The 18,302-nt window shown below is 36.2% G+C and overlaps 1 protein-coding gene across 6 annotated transcripts in view; it reads left to right on the top strand.

The window, feature by feature from the left end:
- thrb (thyroid hormone receptor beta) overlaps positions 1–18,302 on the top strand; it is a 234,116-nt gene that overhangs the window by 50,093 nt on the left and 165,721 nt on the right. For 4 of the 6 annotated variants that reach the window (XM_048202491.1, XM_048202488.1, XM_048202492.1 and 1 more), the window contains exon 2: positions 1,866–2,008. The exons of the other annotated variants lie outside the window; for them this stretch is intronic. The gene's annotated coding sequence lies outside the window, so the exon portion shown is untranslated. The remainder of the gene's footprint in view (positions 1–1,865; positions 2,009–18,302) is intronic. 6 annotated transcript variants of the gene reach the window in all.

The raw sequence follows: 18,302 nt of genomic DNA, 5'->3' as shown, positions 1-18,302 counted from the left end.
ATCACTTATAATAATGTACTCTTTAATGTGGTACTGTGGTATAGTATTATATGGCAATTTGTCAATTATAGCCACTTTTTAATACTAGAAATCATGAAAATGAAACTGCTTTCTGTTAAAACATTTATCACATGGAATAAAGATCTGAGGTTCATGGCCCTCTTTTTGAATTTGTGTGGGATAATGAACAGAACTTGGTTGTTTTCTAAAATGCTTGGTGTGATGGTAGTCACTGCAGTATTAGGAGACACATATTGTATATTATAAAACACAAATTGTATAAATGAGCAAATTAATTTAAAATATACTTTTTCTGAAGGGTATATGAAAACATACCAAGAAGAATTGTCCTGATTTCAAACATTTATACATTTATTAATTATAATTTGTTAAAACATTTTTAACAGTAATTTGTTGCCACCCAGTGGCATAACAATGCAATCGATACAGTCGTTATTTGAAGCACCCAGTTATTTTCAAAAGGTGATTTATTCTATTTTGATTGGTAACGTAGACATCAGCGTTTATATCTGAATAATACTTCTGTATACTTCTGTGATAATAACTGGAATATTTGTAACACATCAATAATGAGACTGTGTGTTTGAAAAGATTGTTTGTGAAGCTGTTTATATCTAAACATGCCACCACGAATGCAGAATGGAATATCTCAATTTTATTTTTTTCAAAGTTGTCATTTAGCTATTAGATCATGTGGGTGATGAAATTGAGAACACAATCTTTTAAAGATTAATCATGCAGCAGCTTGCATCTCTCTCTCTCTCTCTCTCTCTCTCTCTGCATTGATATCTGACGTATATGAGTAGTGTGAGGGCTTTCATTGCTATAATATTCATGAGGTGAGACGTCTCTGTTAAAGGATACGCTGCTCGCACTTTGCCCACCCATCACACCAGAACCGTTTTTGGCAAAAAATGTGCAGAAATCTTTTTAAACTGTAGGCAAGAGATGAAACATGGAGTTGAGTGTGACTAGAAATGTACAGAAAAGCAAGATGAAAGTAGATAAAATGAGAGTACAATTTTATCCATCTCACTGTCCCTTTACTGTATTACAAAGGAGATTTGCTGCATAAATGTTGAGCTGATGCTTTTGCTGGCTGATGATAGAGAAGACTGATGTGCTATAGTCTGAAAAATGAAAAGTTTGCTGTCATTAGAAATAACATTTGCACACTAATGTTGGCACCTGAAATTCAGCATCCATGGTAACTGATAAGGTCAAATGAGTGTTGGATTAAAGCCAAATTATTTTACGTCACTAAGATGGCTGTTCTGCTTTTTAGTCATCTTCATCCTCAAGATAAACTAATTCTGTAATAAAATGTAATTCAGGGGTCTTGTTACCACAACTTTAATAAATTCATTGTTGCAAGCTAAAAATTCTAATTTATTGATTTAAGTAAACCTTTTAAGTTGCAAACATTATTTTGTTGAGTTCTGTTGATATAATAATGGTGATCATTACATTAATTTAATATTTTGTGTAATTTAAACTCAAATGTCTGCGTTAATTTTATTTGTTTTTAGTGAAGAGAAAGACCTGTTAGTGTTTAATGCAGTTATGTTTGACATTTGAAAGATTTTATATAATGCTGAAGTTTTTATGGTTACCATTGTGCTGAAAAGTATAGATACATGGAGGTAAACACTGCATTGACTCTATAAGCAATGACTGAGCTGATGCCAGTGACAAGTAATATCTTACTTGTTCATTAAGTTCACATGCTAAATAAGTTACATTTAGCATGTCCTTGTCAAGATTATGTTCTGTTAGTTTCACTTTCATGGACTTTCATTGGACTAATTTTGTTTATTGTCTGTTTCCTATTTCCTTTGTTCTAGTTTTCCCACCAGTCATCAGTTACCATGGATATTCATTTAATTATACAGCACAGCACATTTTTTCATATTCAGCTAAATGCCGCTCCCTGCAACATGGGCGGTGCCAGGATGTTTCGCTAACAGTATATCTTTGCAAAGCAGAGGTGGGTAGTAATGTGCTACATTTATTCCATTACATTTACTTAAGTAAAATTTGTAAAAACATGTTTTTTTAAAAAAAGTAGATTTAAAGGTGGGTACTTTCACTCTTACTCAAGTAATTTCTAATGACAAAGATTTACTTTTACATTGTTACACTGGCCGATGCTCCTGTTGTTACTTTATTTAAATGCATGAAATTTTAAGAAATGTGTAGTTTTTTCCAAGAGCACTTTCTCTTTTTACTGGGGCATGAGCAATGCCTAATTTGTAAATTAATCACTCTTTTGAGTCAATTCTTTTATAATGGGTTGATCAATCAATTGGCAAAATGGTCTGTATTGGTTTGCGAAATTAGTTTGAGTGTTTTGTTCAGTTGCACGCACTGAATCGTCTGAAGTGGTTTGGTGAGATAAATCTACCTTTGCGTTCCATTTATTACTTACAGTCGCTATGAAATCAATATTGAATTTTTTTTTGGCTTTTAATATGAATATGTTAGCCTTAGTGGTATCTATAAGCTAGTGTGCTCCAAAACAATGACAAAATTTGTATTTAGAAGATATAAGCATTCAAAACTTACAGTCTCTGACATTTGCCAATATGGATCAATGATTTTGATGGCTGCACTTCAGCTTCTCATCAGATTTTCTGTCCAATCAAATACTCTCTAGAATCTGAAGTGTCCCACCCCTAATGCATTAACTTGAAACTTAATATAAACAGTTCTCATGTTTTGGGCTGGTTGGATCATGTACCTTTTTTTTACAATTTTTTCCATAGAAATGCGTTATTCAGAGCTGTAATTTGACGTGATAATGACATTCGCTGTTGATTATTTTCATTATCGATTGTTATCAATTTATCGATTAGTTATTGCAGCCCTAGTTAATTTAAACAATGATCAATTATGTGAATTTATGTACATTGACATTCCTAATGTGAACCAATCATCTCTTCCTCTTTACTAATAGTTACAGCACAAAACTGCTAGTTACAAAACAAAACATCAAAAGGTATGTTGAAAGACACATTGCAACTTAAAGGGGTTCTTGATTATAATTTCACTTTTTGAACTTTATTAGTGTATACAGGTGCATCTCAATAAATTAGAATGTTGTGGAAAAGTTCATTTATTTCAGTAATTCAACTCAAATTGTGGAACTCGTGTATTAATAAATTCAATGCACACAGACTGAAGTACTTTAAGTCTTTGGTTCTTTTAATTGTGATGATTTTGGCTCACATTTAACAAAAACCCACCAATAAAATAGAATACTTCATAAGATCAATAAAAAAAAGATATTTTAAACAGAAATGTCAGGCTTCTGAAAAGTATGTTCATTTCTATGCACTCAATACTTGGTTGGGCCTCCTTTTGCATGAATTACTGGATCAATGTGGCGTGGCATGGAGGCAATCAACCTGTGGCACTGCTCAGGTGTAATGGAAGCCCAGGTTGCTTTGATAGCGGCCTTCAGGTCTCTGCATTGTTGGGTCTGGTGTCTCTCATCTTCCTCTTGACAGTACCCCATAGATTCTCTATGGGGTTCAGGTCAGGCGAGTTTGCTGGCCAATCAAGCACAGTAACACCATGGTCATTGAACCAGCTTTTGGTACCTTTGGCAGTGTGGGCAGGTGCCAAATCCTGCTGGAAAATGAAATTAGCATCTCCATAAAGCTTGTCAGCAGAAGGAAGCATGAAGTGCTCTAAAATTTCCTGGTAGATGGCTGCGTTGACTCTGGACTTCAGAAAACGCAGTGGACCAACACCAACAGATGACATGGCAGCCCAAATCATCACTGACTGTGGAAACTTCACACTGAACTTCAAGCGGCATGGTTTCTGTGCCTCGCCACTCTTCCTCCAGACTATGGGACCTTGATTTCCAAATGAAATGCAAAATTTACTTTCATCTGAAAAGAGGACTTTGGACCACTGAGCAACAGTTCAGTTGTTTTTCTCCTTAGCCCAGGTAAGACGATTCTGATGTTGTCTTTGGTTCAGAAGTGGCTTGGTACGTGGAATGTGACAGTTGTAGCCCCCAAGACTCCAGCTTCAGTCCACTCCCTTTGAAGCTCTCCTAAGTTCTTAAATATTATCAAGCCTGCGGTCATTCCTTTCACTTGTACACCTTTTCCTACCACATTTTTTCCTTCCAGTCAACTTTCCATGAATATGTTTTGGCACAGCACTCTGCGAACAGCCAGCTCTTTCAGCAGTGACCCTCTTTGGCTTACCCTTATTGTAGAGGTTCTTGATGATCGTCTTCTGGACAACTGTGAAGTCAGCAGACTTTCCCATGACTGCTGTTGGGATTACTGACCTAAACCCAGTATTTATACGCTGAGAATGGTAATTTAATAGAACTTGAAATGAAATATTCTAATAATTTGAGATACTGATTTTTTGATTTTGATGAGCAGCAAGCTGTAATCATCAAAATGAAAACAAAAAAGTCTGGAAATATTTTACTTTATGTCTAATAAATTTAAAATATATTTAAGTTTTACTTTATGAATTAAATTACAGAAAAAAAAAAAAAAAACTTTTCCATGATATTTTAATTTATTGAGATGCACCTGTAATGTTGCTGTTTGAGCATAAACTACATCTCCAAATTACAATGCTCAAAGTTCAATGCAAAGGGAGATATTTTCTTTGACAGAAATCACTTTTTAAGGACTACAACAAACGACTGGTAAGGACTACAACAAGCTTCTTCCCGGGTTGGTGACATCAAAAACCCCAAAATTTACATAAACCCTGCCCCCAGGAACACACAACAAAAGGGGGGGAGGCCATGTTGGGCTGCTTCAGAGAAGAGGAAGCATTGTTGTAGTAGAGTGTTGTTACCATGCCGTCATTTTACTCCGGACTGCTTCACTAACGAGGGTCAATTCAACGCTGGATTTAAGTTTAACATGATGGCACATGCTAGTTGATGAGTTTAACCAACTCCACAGCAACTACATAAATTTATCCACTAACCATTCAGAAACAGTCCAGGGGTCTCATTTATAAAACTGTGCGTAGGATCCCTACTAAAAGTGTACGTACGCGCAAAAGCTAGATTCTGCGTACGCACAAAAAAAATCAGATTTATAAAACCATGCGTACGCCAGAACCTGCACACAAATCCCTTTATAAATCCCAGTCAGCAGAAGATTGTGCGTACGTGCATCTCCACCCTGTCTCCTCCCCTAAATCACCATATATGGAGCTTACGACGCCTAGTTTTACTATGCATAACCTCATCTGCATATCATTTCCATACACGTTCCCATCCACGTGACATTCACGGTTAACACCGTCAAAGGTACAAGACATTGGAAAATATTAGATATGGACTATAAATGCAATTTGTGCCACACATTATATTGATAAAGATCATCCAATATCCTCTTTATGTTTTAGAATAAATATATCAAAATATCCATAAAAACAAAATTGTATAAAATACTTCAGATAAAGGTTTTAGAATAGAGTTGATTCATTCATTTCCACTGGCCAGATAGTATTTTAATAGTTTTAAACAATTCAAATCAAATTTATGCAGTTTTGCTGATAAGGTGAACATATCTTTTAGGAAGTTTATAGGCTATTTTTAGTGGAAACAGATCGGCCTACCTATTTATTGCAGTGTAAATACAATTGTCTGAAACGGCGCATCACTGACAAAGTATTTTAAAAAGAAAACATGCAAATCTTACCGTTTTCCTCAAATGATATCCTTCAAATAGTAATTGTTTGAAGATCCTTCACACAACATCAACACCTCCTGCAGCTGTGGTTGTACAGTTAGATATTATTGGTCCTATTCAAACTGGACAACGGACCGTTTGACCACTGAATCCAGCAGTGTCTTCCATAATATCTAAGTTAAGTGTGCATCACTGATCGTCATTCTCGAAAAAATATTTTGTCATAACATCTGCAGTTTAGTTTAAAGAGGAATTATTGTGCTTCCAGCGCTCCTCGCTGTCATTAAAACAGCGTGTCACTGGAAAAGTGATCGAAAGTAGCACATCTACTATCTCAATTCATATCACTTTTGTCTCCAGAATGTGCGTACGCACAGCTCAAAGTTTGCTTAAAGGTGCGCACATTCTCCCGTCAAGTTTGTTTTTATAGATCACAACCTTTGCGTGGGAACTGGCGTACGCACGTTTCCATCCCCGTTTTGTGCGTACACACGCTTTATAAATGAGACCCCAGATGTATTCTAAAAATGTTAACTTTTTTTTTTTTTTTTTTTTTGGCTGCGTGTGAGATTCTCCAGCTTTGTTGTTGTTGAGCAACCGAATCATGAGCTGTTATAGCTCCACCCTCTTCTGGAAAGGAGGCCAGGAGCAGCAGCTCATTTGCATTTAAAGGGACACACAAAAATGGCATGTTTTTGCTCACACCCAAATAGGGGCAAATTTGAGAAGCTATAATAAATTACCTGTGGGGAATTTTGAGCTGAATCTTCATAGACACATTCTGGGGACACCAGAGACTTATATTACATACTGTAAAAGGGGCATTATAGGTCCCTGTAACACAGTATGTTGTTATGGGAAGAATAAGTCGGGAACCGGTGAACGTTCAAACACTTTAATACAAATTAAACAAATACAAAATGAAAGTAAAATGGCGGCATCCTTCACTATTGTCACTCCTCCCTTTATGCTTCTGGAGCTCCTCCGTGAGAGATACGAGACCGGTACAGCACGCAGGTGATGCTCCTTAACAATCACGCCACCGGCCTCGCGCCGTTCTCTCACGGCTCTCGCCCCGCCCTGCTTGTCTCAGTCCCCTTTAATGAAATGTATCATGTCTCATGTAATCAGTGTAATTGTGTTTCATCCTCGGAAAGATGTCAATAATTCTTACTTGTAGGCTATACAATGTCACTTAACCATACATTTACCTCAAGAAAGCTAAACTTATTAATTAGCTAGAAAAATAACTTTAGAGAAGAACAATTAAATAAATATTATGCACTGTATTACATATTCATTATATTTTTACTTAAAGTCCCCCTGTAGTCAATAATTTTATCCCCTAAAACTCATCTTTGATCACCAAAATTATATATTTAAACTTTTTTTCCTGTGAAAAAATTCCTCATACCTTAAAATAGCTTGAATGTAACTCTACACCCTTGCCTCATTTAGTATACGTGGATCAATGTATATACAAATTAACCCCACCTCCACTTGCTCACGCCAACTCAGAGATCAACTCGGTCAACTTACTGAGGTAAATGCTGCACAATGGTATCACTCTTTACAACATCGGACATATAACGGGGATTAATACGATTAGCCTTTTGCTTGACTATGTTATCAAACAGCTAATAATGTGTTGCTACACAAACCAAGGTTCCCGTTTGTCATCTCAGAGTCAGACAGCTCCCTTCTAACAATCAGTATCCTTAACAATTTGAATAACTCAGAATGTCGGTGGAGAAAGGCATAAAGTTCATCATAGCATCGTAATATACATCATAATACATCAATATACATTGCACTTCATGGTCATTGAATAGATACAGCAGCTGTTTCAGCTACGCACCGGTATGGCGTTTTTTGAAAAAATACATATCGGTCTCAAAATTGAAACCGGTATACCACCCAGCACTACTTCACGTGCTCTCGGAATTATCATAATTACGTGTTTCCTAGGTAAAAATTGCACATGAACGCCCTCCCACTTGAATGCAATGTGCTCGTAATCATGACTTCAGAAGTGGGAATTATCAAATACACGTTTTTATGCAGTCGACAAATGACAAATACCTAACCTCAAAAAGATGATTATTAAAATCCTGGTCAAAGTAAAAGTAAAAACTGAGGATGCACCGATACCATTTTTTTTCATAACCATTCCGATTCCGATAACTAAATTCATGAATATTGGCCAATACTGATACCAGTGCTGTTTTTTTTTCTTGATCCTTGTAGATTATATATATGTGTGTGTGGAGCCGATGATCAAACTTTTGTGTTAAACACTATCCACTAAATACTGCTTGATAAGAGGAAAAACAACAACTGAATAAAAATAAATAATCAATCTATGACAAAAAATATATTATAAACTAGATGAGTGGATAATTCAACAGCAAAAGTAATTCTAGAAAAAAAATCTGAAAAAACATTTAACAGGGAAAGAATAAAAGTGTAGTGCTAAATCTGTAGGAATGTTAATAAAAAAAATCAAATTACCATATATAATCTCTTTTTTTACATTTTCAAATTTCTTTAGTGTGTAATGTTTTTGCAAGGGGCGCAACATTTTACGAAACACACTCTGGTACAGCCGACCAATCAGAGCACATTGTGCTTTTCAGAAGGAAGTCAAGGCTTTTTGTATTATTTCCTTTTACAATGTTGACCTCAGATTTATAGTGTTAATTCCTGAACCAAACGATAATGTCAGTAACAAACAGCAAACTCTCTCCTGCAGCTGTCCATCTGCAATTGATTTATGAACTAATATTATAAGCACAAGCATCTCCTCTTTGTAATTTCCATGAACCCTGACTCCATTCTGTCTTTAATTCGCTCTGCTGGCATTATTTCTCTGTTCTGTGGTATTACTGACCACTAGTGCTCCAAGACTCTACCAGAGTTCCACAAAAACAGTCCCTTTAAAACATCCCTTTAAAAAAATGCTGTTCTCTAAAATCAATCCTGCAAAGCTGGAAGCAGTGCATGTAAATACATACATGTTAGTCATACAAACTGAGGCATCTGAGCAGCTGTTGGACTGTTGGTAGTGGGATTGATGGCATGTGGCCTGCTCTGGCAAGAGAAAGTCATGCAAACAACTCTGTGGGCGTGGGACTTTGCAACATTGATAACACTGTTAACATGGCAACAATCACTTCCATGTATGCCGGTGGCAATGTTACAGATGATAAAGAGGAAAGAGTGTTGTCAAAATTCTGACCCTGTGAAATAGAGATAATGTGCGGTTTTAGGCCAGGAGATACAAAAAGACTAGTGTTCCCTGAGGAGCTCAGGTTTAAAAAAAGACAATTTGAGATTTAAGATCATTTTTACTATTCAGTTTTCTGTGCACCGAATGTCAATTAAAATGTATAATATTGTCTGTGAGGGTTGTTTAAAGTCAATATTGTATTGAACAACATACAGTGGGTACGGAAAGTATTCAGACCCCCTTAAATTTTTCACTCTTTGTTATATTGCAGCCATTTGCTAAAATCATTTAAAGGGCACCTATTATGCCCCTTTTTACAAGATGTAATATTGGTCTTGGGTGTCCCCAGAATGTATTTGTGAAGTTTCAGCACAAAATACCCCACAGTTAATTTATTATAACCATTTGAAAATGTCATTTTTGGGGCCTGTTTTAAAAAGAGCTGTTTTGGTGTGTACCACCTTAAATATAAATGAGCTGCATATCCCCGCCCTGCCTTTGGATGAGGGCGTAACTTGCATACCTATGGCAATAAACAGTCGTTAGAAGCAGAATGGCTGAGAGTGAGAGACACGCTGTTTTGAATGGCATTCAGCCGTACATGTTTGAACCGGAATCAGTCCCGGATGATGAAGAGACTCCGGCAGAAGAAACACAATTGAGAATGGAGCCGGACGTCTCTGAATGGTTATTTGATACATTTATGTACTTATAGAGTTTTAATTGCGTCCCCTTTGCAATTATGGATGTGCAACACACACACACACGCACACACTGTGATAACGTTCGTGCAATTTTTTGAAACTACAAACACAAATACTGTGATAACGTTTGCTAAGTAAACATACACAGATTTTAATACAATATCTTTAAAAAAAAAAATATATATATATATACGTGTGGATACACACTATACAAACAAGGTTTAAATTATATACACAGACATTCTACGACGACAACAACAACTTTAGACGCATTTGTTATTGAACTGGCTGACATTGACTGAAATGACTATTTGCTCAAAAAACATTAAATACACTTACTTCTTCTGGAGGTGACGTTGGATCGCGAACAGTAGGCAACGATCCACACTTGAGGATAAACTTTGAAGCAAGACCTGCTTTGAATTGACCCTCGTTCTCAAAACAGTCAGTCAAAAAATGATTCGCGCAAACATAAACGTATTTTGGAATTTTGAGTGGCGCCTTTCTTTCGTAAATAAAATCCATCCTCTGCGTTTTCAGTGGCTCTGATGTCGGAAGTAAGTGAAAACTACTATGTTCATTATTACATCCCACAACAGAACACTTATGTTTCTTAGGAGACATTACCGGCTGTCGTTGAAACAATGGAGGATGGTTGACAGATCACCGAGGGCGGGGTCTATGCCAAAACCAGATTGTCAATCAAACCACATGGGTGGGGCTTAGCGCAATTCTACGTCACAGTGAGAGCAATCTTAGAACAGGGCGTTCTGAGACAGTGCTTATGAATTATTGAGATTGTAAAAAAACCACTGGGTGGGTTTTTCTCATTCTAGGGTGGTTTTGCTCACACACTGCCAACACACATTTATGGTCAAACACCATGTAAAAGTGAATTTTGCATAATAGGTGCCCTTTAAGTTAATTTTTTTTCCTCATTAATGTACACACAGCACCCAATATTGACAGAAAAACACAGAATTGTTGAGATTTTTGCAGATTTGTTATAAAAGAAAAACTGAAATATCACATGGTCCTAAGTATTCAGACCCTTTGCTGTGACACTCATATATTTAACTCAGGTGCTGTCCATGTCTTCTGATCATCCTTGAGATGGTTCTACACCTTCATTTGAGTCCAGCTGTGTTTGATTATACTGATTTGGACTTGATTAGGAAAGCCACACACCTGTCTATATAAGACCTTACAACTCACAGTGCATGTCAGAGCAAATGAGAATCATGAGGTCAAAGGAACTGCCTGAAGAGCTCAGAGACAGAATTGTGGCAAGGCACAGATCTGGCCAAGGTTACAAAAAATTTCTGCTGCACTTAAGGTTCCTAAGAGCACAGTGGCCTCCATAATCCTTAAATGGAAGACGTTTGGGACGACCAGAACCCTTCCTAGAGCTGGCCGTCTGGCCAAACTGAGCTATTGGGGGAGAAGAACCTTGGTGAGAGAGGTAAAGAAGAACCCAAAGATCACTGTGGCTGAGCTCCAGAGATGCAGTCTGGAGATGGGAGAAAGTTGTAGAAAGTCAACCATCACTGCAGCCCTCCACCAGTCGGGGCTTTATGGCAGAGTGGCCCGACGGAAGCCTCTCCTCAGTGCAAGACACATGAAAGCCTGCATGGTGTTTGCTAAAAAAACACCTGAAGGACTCAGATGGTGAGAAGTAAGATTCTCTGGTCTGATGAGACCAAGATAGAACTTTTTGGCCTTAATTCTAAGCGGTATGTGTGGAGAAAACCCACACTGCTCATCACCTGTCCAATACAGTCCCAACATTGAAGCATGGTGGTGGCAGCATCATGCTGTGGGGGTGTTTTTCAGCTGCAGGGACAGGACGACTGGTTGCAATCGAGGGAAAGATGAATGCGGCCAAGTACAGGGATATTCTGGATGAAAACCTTCTCCAGAGTGTTCAGGACCTCAGACTAGGCCGAAGGTTTACCTTCCAACAAGACAATGACCTTAAGTACACAGCTAAAATAATGAAGGATTGGCTTCACAACAACTCCGTGACTGTTCTTGAATGGCCCAGCCAGAGCCCTGACTTAAACCAAATTGAGCATTTCTGGAGAGACCTAAAAATGGCTGTCCACCAACGTTTACCATCCAACCTGACAGAACTGGAGAGGATCTGCAAGGAGGAATGGCAGAGGATCCCCAAATCCAGGTGTGAAAAACTTGTTGCATCTTTCCCAAAAAGATGCAAAGGGTGCTTCTACTAAATACTGAGCAAATGGTCTGAATACTTAGGACCATGTGATATTGCAGTATTTCTTTTTTAATAAATCTGCAAAAATGTCAACAATTCTGTGTTTTTCTGTCAATATGGGGTGCTGTGTGTACATTAATAAAAATACATAAAAAATGAACTTAAATAGTTTTAGCAAATGGCTGCAATATAACAAAGAGTGAAAAATGTAAGGGGGTCTGAATACTTTCCGTACCCACTGTATTCATAATTGCACTGTTTGGAAAACAAAAACATTTTAACTGAATTTAGTTATTCCAAAAAAGGACACATTTAAAATAAGTTTCACCTCAGTGTGTCTAAATTTTCAGCTTCAGCCAAGATTTTTTTTCTAATGCATCCCTATTATCACAGCCACAACAACGACAACAAAAAATCTGTAAAGACTATATTTATGCGTGAAGTGTTTTCTTCCCACAGAAAACCCATAATGAAGAAACAGCTCAACGAACCGAAACAATAACCTAGGAAAACAGGATTTCTCTCAAACCTCAATAGTCTAACATGTTTTAGAAAGCAAAACTTGATGTCAAAACAACAACAACAACAACAACAAAACATAATACAAATTGTAATCTTTTAAAAAAACATAATCTTTTGTTTTTTATTATTTAACATAAAAATATTGAGGCTTATGCAAAACTTATGAAGAGTCTTGTTAAAAACTGAAACTACACCAAACTACAGCATAACTAACCCTAACCCATTATTTTTATTATTACCAAACAAACCAAAACACTGACAATAAGAGAACTGATACCTCATTTAAGTCCCAATGCTTTTTAAAAATGCTTTCAGCCATTAGCCATTAGTCCATAATTATTATGTGACAGGCGGGGGTGCTCTGGGGCTCCACCTTCTTTGGCATAAGAATCTTCTGAGGTTCATTTCTTATCCCAGTTCGCCAAGGTCAGACATGAGCTATGTTTCCATCCAAAGTTGTAAATCTAACTTGTGCACAAATTTGGAATATCACATAAACCATTTGTGAATAAAGCACTGTTTCCATCCAGTGAGTCGAAGAGAACAAAATTGTCACCTCCTGATAAACTGAAGCTAAATATCAATTAGTAAAATGGAAGTTTTTTTTCTGCAGTAGAAGTCACTGTATATAATAATTTTCATATATAATAAATTACTTGTGCCTCAGAGTGAGCAAATGAAACGCAGTAAGCACTGACATGTTCTCTTACATTCAGATGCCTGGTGTTTGTGAATGCAATCATTTGAGGTGCTTCTGGGAGGGAATTATACTGAACCACTAACTACTTTGCTCAAGCATGACCAAAACAACATTTCAGATGCTGTGCAATGAGGTCGGTTGGCTGGTTGATCCAGTTATTCTGTCCCATTGCAAAATCACGTCTTTTTTGACGTGCATCAAGGAATTTATCTGGTAAAAGTGATTCCTTTGTAGTTTATGCGCATGTTTTGTATCACATAAAAAATTATCTGACTCAATTGAGCACATTTTTTGTGCATTTTTAGAATATATGTTATATAACCATCTTGCCGTTTCCATCCAGCATTTTTTTTATGCGATATCCCAAAATGAGCATATAAATAGGTGGATGGAAACATACTGTAGCTAATGGAATGTCAAACTGATGAACTGGTGTAAACATATCTGCATTCTTATGATGAGATGCTTTCTTATCTGCGGTTTACTTACTGCTGTGATTTTTGTTGTGCTTATTTTGTGATTGATAGGAAAACAGCACAAATTTAAATACTCATCTAAACGCTGCCAGAAGCAGCGGAATGTTCACAAATACTATACTGTTGCTCAGATATTTTTGAACTTGTTTACTCCTGAGTGAAGAATGAGGAAGCACTTCTCTGAGAGTATATCAGGGCCTTAAAGCTGTGGTGTCAAATGATGGATAGATAAATGGACACATGGACGGACAGACATACGGCTGAATGAATGGATGGATGGACATTTAGATAGATGATGGGATGGCAGATGGACAGACAGGTGGAAGGATGGATAGATTCATGTATTCATGTATGAATGCATGGATGGACGCTTTTCTAATTACATACATGTAAGGCAAACTGCAGTTAAACAGCAAGTGGTATGAAACCCCAAATATACATCATTCATAATATGTAGTTCTGATAACAGTTCTCAACAATTTACAGGGCATTTTTAAGTTCTAGGTCAATTTGCCCTGAATGATGGGGTGTGTTGGAAGAAAAGAAAGAAAGATGGTCACAGAGAGACATGAAAGTGAACACAACAGCTTCTCTGGTTCTCTTATCCTCCTTCCTGACCTCATCAATTATTCACTCCATCTATCCAGCCAGCCCAAAGAACATCAATACATTACTGGCACTCTCTACAACAGCAGCCAGACCACAACAGTACCATCTGCCTTTACATGCTTTCACACTCTCAAATGCTCTCTCAACTCTGGATTTCTTATGTAGCCAAATCAATTAATGAGCATCTATTCTGACAACTTAAAGTGCATCTCGATTATTTTATTGTTTTTTTTTCACAAATTATAAGTAGCTTCTATTATTGTTGAAGTTAGTCAGGTTTTTATTATTATTATTATTATTATTATTTTATTTTTATTTTTTTATTGTAAATCCAATATGTGTTAATGCACCAAAATGAAAATGATGGGTCAAAACCAAAATTCAGAATGCACTTGGCTGAAAACTGAAACGGAAAATAAATAATAAATCAATAATCAATTAACCAAACTAGGGCTGGGCAATATGGCCAAACATATTATCATGATTTTTTTTTTCCATATTGTACAATATCGATATTTATCACAATATTTATTTACCATTAAAGGGATAGTTCACCCAAAACTGAAATTTTTGCCATCATTTACTCACCCTCAAGTAGTTCCAAACCTTTATGAATTTCTTTGTTCTGCTGTACACAAAGGAAGATATTTGGAAGAATGTCAGTAACCAAACAGATCTCGCACCCCCATTGACTACCATAGTATTTATTTTTCCTACTATGGTAGTAAATGGGGGGGTGAGATCTGCTTGAGAACATTAAACAGCCTCAAACTGTTGTGGCATTGTAGACACTGTGTAAGGCAGTCCTAAACTTGAGAACCACAGTAAGTTGTTCTCCTGCAATCTCCTCAACCTGTCCTCTATCTCTCTTTCATACAAGTTTAGATCTCAAACTGTAGCAAAGGAATCTGCCAGATGTAATTGCTATGATTTTGTACTTTGTGATCAAAAGTATGATGTGATCATCGGTCTTGTAATTTTCATTAAAAAAAATTAAGGTGATAATTAAAAATAGTGTGTATATTTTATTAATAAAATTGTGGTTAAGTGTTTTATAGAAAATATTGAAAACATTTCACTAATAAAATCAAGAGATACATTTTCCTAATTTTTTTTTTAGGAAACTTACACAGTTTTGAGGCTTGAATTGAGGAACTTATTAAGCTAATAAAATTAAGGACAGAAGGATACCTATTTTTAAGAGAATTAGTTCAGTTGTGCGGTTTTATTTAGAGACACCATTGTTTGTTCCCAGCATGCTTTGCATGTGGCTGGAAATAGAGAGTAAATATTGAAATTAAGTGTTTTTGTGTTTTTGAGTGAAGGGAAATATCTGATAATGTTTAATGTTCAGTTATGTTTGACATTTGAAAGAATTTTTATGTAGAGTTTTGATCGTTACCATTGTGCAGAAGAGTAGAGCTTATGGTTAGGCTGTGAATAACTGCATGTACTACTAATAAAAAAGCATGTTGCTTTGTTCAATGAGCAATAACTTTGCTATTGCCAGTGCAGTAACAAGTTTTTTTCTTACTTGAGCTGTGCTAGCAGCATACAGTCTTTTAATAATACAACATAATTCAAAGTCAAATATAAACAGGTGATTTCCATTCACTCTTAATCACATACTTTTGAGAGTTAACTAAAAAAGCACATTTCACTAAAAAATATTAAATTAATTGTATATTATATTATATTATATTATATTATATTATATTATATTATATTATATTATATTATATTATATTATATTATATTATATTGATATGATATGATATGATATGATATGATATGATATGTAATCACAACATTTTGGCCAAATTGTTCAGCCCCATAAAAAAAAGCACAGAAAATTAGATTTTTAATTATTATTATTTTTTTTTTATCACATTTTAAAAATCACAGTATGGACTACTTTTATGACACTTCAAAGATGCTTTTTAGAGCTTGACAGCAGCTGGTCACCATTCACTTTCATTATATTAAAAAGAACTGTTTTGTAATGACATGAGAGTGAATATATTCTGACAGAATTTTCTTAATAGAAATGTTGCTTTAAAAAATCTGGTAAATTGAAAACACAGCAGATGACAATGGTTAATAACAGACAGGGCAAATTCATTCCCACTGTACACGTGTCTGCGATGCCCACCACATGACGTGAGCTCCACAAAAGAGCTGACATTACACGACCGCAAACACACCAAAATAGAAGACGATCACCTTACATCCTGCCTTACGTCCCATAAACCTTGTCATGAGAGCTGCCTCCCTTGCTTTGCCCTAAAGAAAAAAAAACAAGAAACAAACATAAACATACACTATCACACAGCATCTCTTCATTTCCACCTTTTAGCCCAAAGGCAAATAGACAACTATTTGGTGGAAATACAAAACAACGTGAATAATGTGATGATTTTAATGTTTTTATTTGGCCCATAAGCCATTAGACATGGGCAAACTGCAGCCAGCTGGCCGGATTCAACCGTCTATGTGGTTTAATCCAGCCCATAGATCATTTATCCTGAAAATGTTTTTATTTTTACCCCCTCATTTCAATAGCTGCATTATATTGCAGTAAGACCTAATGAGCCTATTTTAACCTAAGTGTTGCCAGATTTCCACAAGATCCAAACCACCCAATCAGAGCATTGAACATGTACAAATCTGAAATATTCCACTCAATGTTATAATCAATGGGCCCTCATTTATCAAACGATCGTATGCCAGAAAACTGTGCATATGCTCGTATGCCAGAAAACTGTGTGTACGCTCATTTCCACGCAAAATTTGGCATTTATTAATATGAGCGTGAGCGTGAGCGGTGGCTACGATCAAATCTCACATCAGGTCTCAGCTTGTGTACGAAAGTTTTTGAGTCAGCGGGAACTTGCGTGTGCAGCATAGTAAATCTGGTAGAGAACTGTTATGAGAACATATAGATTATTTTCCTGACCGACAATCGCTCACCAAGCATCTTGTTAAACAACACGATTAAAATGTCAAATTAAAATTAAATTAGAATAGATGCCTTAAAATATCACACTTTTTTTTTTTTCGCTTTGGTTGCACAAATGGCTGCATCAACAGAACATTAGGATTCACATATCATGCACCTGCAACACAGAGAAAAACAGAATAATATAGCCTACAAGGAATAAAAAATAGGACTACACAAAATATTGTTACTGAAATAATTAACAGATTAACAAAACAAAAGAGAAAACTGTGCATCAAGTAGGGCTAGTACAGTCTTCTCTCACGTTGTATTCGTTTTCTTTATTTTATTAAATTATTTATCTTTATTTTATTAAATCCAATTGATCGCACGGGCGCCTCACTCACACACACAGACCCTACATATCAGTTCTTGCGTTGCTAACTTTACATTTTAGCCATTTATAAGCAAACTAAAATGCAGACAAAGTTAACACTGCTTAGTTTAAATGGTCCACTATCCATCTGTACCAGTTGGCGCACACAACGCCCAACCAAACACATTTTTGTGCATGAGAAGGATGATGATTTGTGTGGATATTGAAACAAGAGTGAAACAGAAAGCCTTGTTTACATAAGGAACAGTAGTTCAGCAAGCAATAAATGTTACATCGTGAATATGGAAACGTTTGGATTCTCCCAGAATGAGAGAGGTAGGCTAGGCTATTTGTGTTTCAATTTATAATATATAGCTACATATTTTTCGTCCTTATTCTGTTCTGAATAAAGTAAATTTAAAGGATTTTCTGTGGAGTGAGGTACTAAAAGTTTATATATAAATAATGTTTGTAAGTATTTAGTTTTATTTACTGGTATTTTTATTTAAATTAATTTTATTGTTTACAATTACGAGGTTGAGGGGTGTTTTTAGAGGAAGATAAATTTCTTTTTCATGTGATTACTTTCTCTTCATGGCCGGGTTAAGTTTCACTGTGTCGTAAACTATAGGACGAGGCTTCTAAAATTTGGGGTGTGATATTTAAATAACGATTGTTTTCAGCCGCCACATTTATCAACACCCGGTTATTCGTGCGGCGGAATAGAGGGTATGCACGTGACCGTCGACCATTATGACTGCGGTTATGCCCACTGAGTGGCAAAAGACTGGGTGGCAGCATTGGTTTTCAGCTTGAATG

This window comes from Megalobrama amblycephala, linkage group LG9 (genome assembly GCF_018812025.1).
Source record: "Megalobrama amblycephala isolate DHTTF-2021 linkage group LG9, ASM1881202v1, whole genome shotgun sequence".
In the NCBI taxonomy this organism is placed as follows: Eukaryota; Metazoa; Chordata; class Actinopteri; order Cypriniformes; family Xenocyprididae; genus Megalobrama; species Megalobrama amblycephala.
Note: the sequence above shows the minus strand (reverse complement) of the source record. Positions and strands in the feature narration are given on the sequence as shown.